The 4,182-nt window shown below is 39.0% G+C and overlaps 1 long non-coding RNA gene across 1 annotated transcript in view; it reads left to right on the top strand.

Moving 5' to 3' along the window:
• Window positions 1-3,347, top strand: part of LOC138159785 (uncharacterized) — a 21,281-nt gene extending 17,934 nt beyond the window's left edge. Inside the window, exon 4 of the long non-coding RNA XR_011167975.1 lies at window positions 2,519-3,347. This is a non-coding gene — a long non-coding RNA (uncharacterized lncRNA). The remainder of the gene's footprint in view (window positions 1-2,518) is intronic.
• Window positions 3,348-4,182: the final 835 nt, after the last annotated feature.

Consider the following 4,182-nt stretch of genomic DNA (forward strand, 5'->3'; position numbering starts at 1 on the left):
TCTCTCTCTCCTCCCTTGAACTTGTTCTTCTTTTGTTTTCTCTCTCTCCTCTCTTTCACTGGTACTGCACTATACACATATCACTCTTTTCTGTTTCCATATCTGTAGAGGATCCACAGTTTTGGAGTGAGTACCCCTTGTTATTTTATTGAGGTTTATGGACAAAGAAGCAAAGGTTATACAGAGAATTAAATATATAAACAACAAAAAGGAATGCAGCTGATGCACTGTGTAGGCAGAAACCTATATCAGTAGATGAGGATCTACTGGCTAAACTATTCAGAGGTTTACATGGTTGATTTCAAAGCTTGCTGGAGCCACCATGCTCCTACTGGAATAGGCTTCACTTTTTAAAGTTTGCTGGATGAGCAGTACATCTAGTAGCAAACACTACCTTCCTCACTCCAAGATAAGTGTCAGCACTCCCAGCCCCCCCCCAACCCTGAAGTCACATTTGCCATCAGAAATCCCTATCCAGTGCCCCCCCCACTCCAGCCTCCCCACCACCTCTTATCCCTACCAGAACTCTCAAAGTTTCAGAGAAATGAAAAGAAGCCTCTTGTTAAAATGGGTAATATACAATGAGGACCTTAGGACCATGGGACCAAAAACTGCCAAATGAGAGAGGGCATCCTCTCTTCCCTACAGCTAATGGTTAGATCCAGTATTTCCCTCAAAAAACCAGCCACTTCAGTAGTCTACCAGATGGCTATATAGTGGTAGTGGTAAAGCAGGGATGATGTTAGAACACTATTTATATTGATTCTTTTTTCTTTTTTTAAAGCAATTGGGGTTAAATAACTTGCTCAAGGTTACATGGCCAGTTATTTCTGCGTATGGTGCTAAGTATCTGAGCCCGGATTCGATCCCCAGGTCATCCTGACACTGGGGCCAGTGCTCTTACTCACTGAGCCACCTGGCCACCCCTTATTTATATTGATTCTTAAAAAAGGATCAAAACAATTGTAAAAGTACCAAAGGAGGACAGCTATGACATTTTATTACATAAGAAATATACCAATTGACCACTGCTTTAGGGTAGGGCTTCTTGACCTGGGATCTCTGAACTTGTCTCTTTGATGTAACATGTCACTGTGCCCCACCCCAACTCTCTTAGAGCCTGGCGGGCTTATCACCCCACCAGAACCAGGTGGATAACCCTGAATGCTTGGGATATCTCTTCTTTATTGACATCACCTTGAGCTCCTAATGGTTATGTTTCCCTTTTCTTTAGTTGTAAATTATTAGTACCCTAGTTCCATTGACTCACTTAGCACTAATTAATTTTTATAAAGGGATATTTACTTCAAAGTTCTAGCAAAAACAAATGTACAAATATTTTCCCCAATACCTTAGGGGGTATAATCTCCCCTATACCACCCCAGTCTGGGAAGGAGGAATTAAGTTCATAATTTAGCTTGGTCCCTACATAGCAATGGTCCTTCCAAGTTTATATCCCAAAGTGACATCACTATTGAATAAGTCTTGAGGGAAATGATTGCTAATAACTAATGAATTGGAAAGATTCAGATTTCCCTTTTTCTTTTATTCTCGTTTCAAGACTTCAGTTTCAAAAGATTGAGCTAATCTTCTCCTCTATCCAGACCTCACCCAAGTGGGGAAGTCATTGTGTTCTATTCAGGTTTGGGTAGGGATAAATTCTTTGAAGGAAAAAGCCCAAGACTAGGGGTAGCTTAGAAGTAAATGAAGTAATCAAAGTTCATTTGAATAGGTTCAACTCATCTTAGTACTCATTCTCTTATTAATTGTTAACCAATCAGATTTGATTGCCACCATTGGGAACACCCTCTCTTCTAATGGGCATATAAGCTATAAGCCCACCTCTATGAATGTTTTTGGTCTAAGAGAGAGACAGTCAAATGACCATCCTTTTATTAAAATGCTGGCATTATTAATAAAATGATTAAATTACCCAGAAACGATGTCTCTTGAATCTTTTTAAATGCCACAGTCCTCATTTCATCTTTCGCTGGCACAGATCAAAAAGGTTACTTCTGAAGATCAATACCTGCTCCTTGAGACATTGATGCTGAATTTGCTACAACACCTAGCCTAGAACCCAGGTTCTAGAATGTCAGGATGTTGGAACACCCTCACGATGTTCTTTGGAATACTCTAAGTCATGAAACTACACTCCCTTCACCTCATGGATGATCACCACACACCATGAGTAAGAGAGTTGCTGAGTCCTTCCAGAATTGAAAGAAGCAAAAAAGTAGTAGCTAAAGTTTACAGGCCTTTTTGATTACCTTCGCATTCAGTTAAAGAGCCACATTGTAATTAAATGACTAGAACCAGTTACTAAATGCCACAGTCTCTTCTTATACACCATCACAATTCTCCTGGAATGCTATCTCCCCAGTATCCTCCATATAGAGAAGGTGTATCAGTTGAGTAAGTGAATAAGGTCTGCACATGTATCATACCCCCTAGTACATCAATATTCTGATAACTGTATTTCAATATAATTGGTTTCACCTTATCCTCTCTCACACAGCTACTCTCCTGGACTGCACAATCTCCAGAAACTCATCATTTTGCAAGATGAAAACAACTCCAAACTCCTCTTCAGTGGTCTCTGTCTCTGGGACCCTCCCTCCCTCTGATTGGAGAGGGTGGATGGTGGACACTGGAGGCCTCCTCCCTGATCCTCCACCACATAAAGAAGGACTCTCAGGGGAATTCACCTCATCCTTTCCCACTAGGCTGCTTTCCTGGACTTGAGGGTCTCCAAAAAAATCATCATTCTAAAAGATGAAATAAACTTGGAAATTCTCACCTCCTCAGATCACCTTCCTTCATGGCTGCAGGACTTCACCATGCTCCCATACTGTGTAACTGCCCCTTCTACCACCACTTTTCAGCTCCCTTCTACTGTTGTCTTCCCCTATTAGGTGGTGAGTTCCTTGAACAGAGATACTCATCCCTTTCTTTGCATCACCAGCATTCCACACAGTGCCTGTAGGTGCTTGACAAATGTTTATGGATTCTAACTCTAATCCTCTGTGTCTTATTTTATGTTTTTCAAAACATTATTCTGAGACAGGCTCTCTAGGCTTCATCAGATTGCCAAAGGAATCCAAAAAAGGTTAAGAATGCCTGCTCAAAAACAACTAATAGAACTTTTTGGAGTTTCAGTTTTCTCATCTGGAAGATGAAAAATTTATGGAAGCTGAACAAAATTGCTTTCAAAATAACAGAATATGGCTAGGAATTGTCCATGGCCCCTTTTTAAAAAATTAATGTTTTTCAAGTTAACAAAAATCTATTTTCTTTCCTTCTCATCTCAACCATATCATTGGGGGGGAAAATAAAAGCAAAACCCTTGTAACAAATATCATGACTCACTGATCTCCTTATTGTCCTCCATATACCCATGAAATTAGATGAGGTGAAGTGACAGGGGTAGCACCAGCCCCTTTCTACCCATTCCTACTTTTCTCTCTTCTCCTAGCTCTCCTTGTGAAAGTAAATGATGATTTGTATAACAGAGGTTATACTGACAATATGTAGAATGGTGTTTTTGCATGTAATCATCACTTAATTTGAGTTTTGAACTGAGATGAGTTGTATTGAATTGACTGACCTTGGGTCTGCTATTGCTACTGTCTAGATAAGAAAATCTCCAAAAATTGTTACTCCAAATACTTTTAGTCACAGTTCTTTCTCTAGCAAGAAAATCCAAGGTTTCCTGTTTCTAATTTAGTGTTTCAGTACCTTTGTAGTTATGCTTATTTTATAAGATTTATCCTAATGGTTTTCCCCATTGTGATTCATCCATATACAATCCTGTTACATATTGTGCTATATTAATGACATTCATATACCAATATATCAAGTGGATTATGATTTTATCTGGGCGTGAGTCTGCCTTTTCCAGAACTGACAAAGATCCTAACTTTTTCATACTTAGTAGATTATAGGACCATCAATTTAGAACTGAAAACCCCTTCTTTTTATAGATAAGAAAACTGAGGTCTATATAGGTTAAATAATTGGTCTGAGGTGACAAGTAGTTAAGTGCAGTGTAAGGATTTAAAACTAACCTCTTTGACTCAAAAGCCAATACTTTTATACTACATCATAAATTGCTATGTTTAAAAAAAATCATTTAGTGGCCTAATTCCAAACCATTCCCAAATTAATTTAGTTGACTCTTGG

Source organism: Petaurus breviceps, unplaced genomic scaffold (assembly GCF_028583685.1).
Source record: "Petaurus breviceps papuanus isolate PSGF00001 unplaced genomic scaffold, PetGlider_PUasm1.0 178, whole genome shotgun sequence".
Taxonomy (NCBI): Eukaryota; Metazoa; Chordata; class Mammalia; order Diprotodontia; family Petauridae; genus Petaurus; species Petaurus breviceps.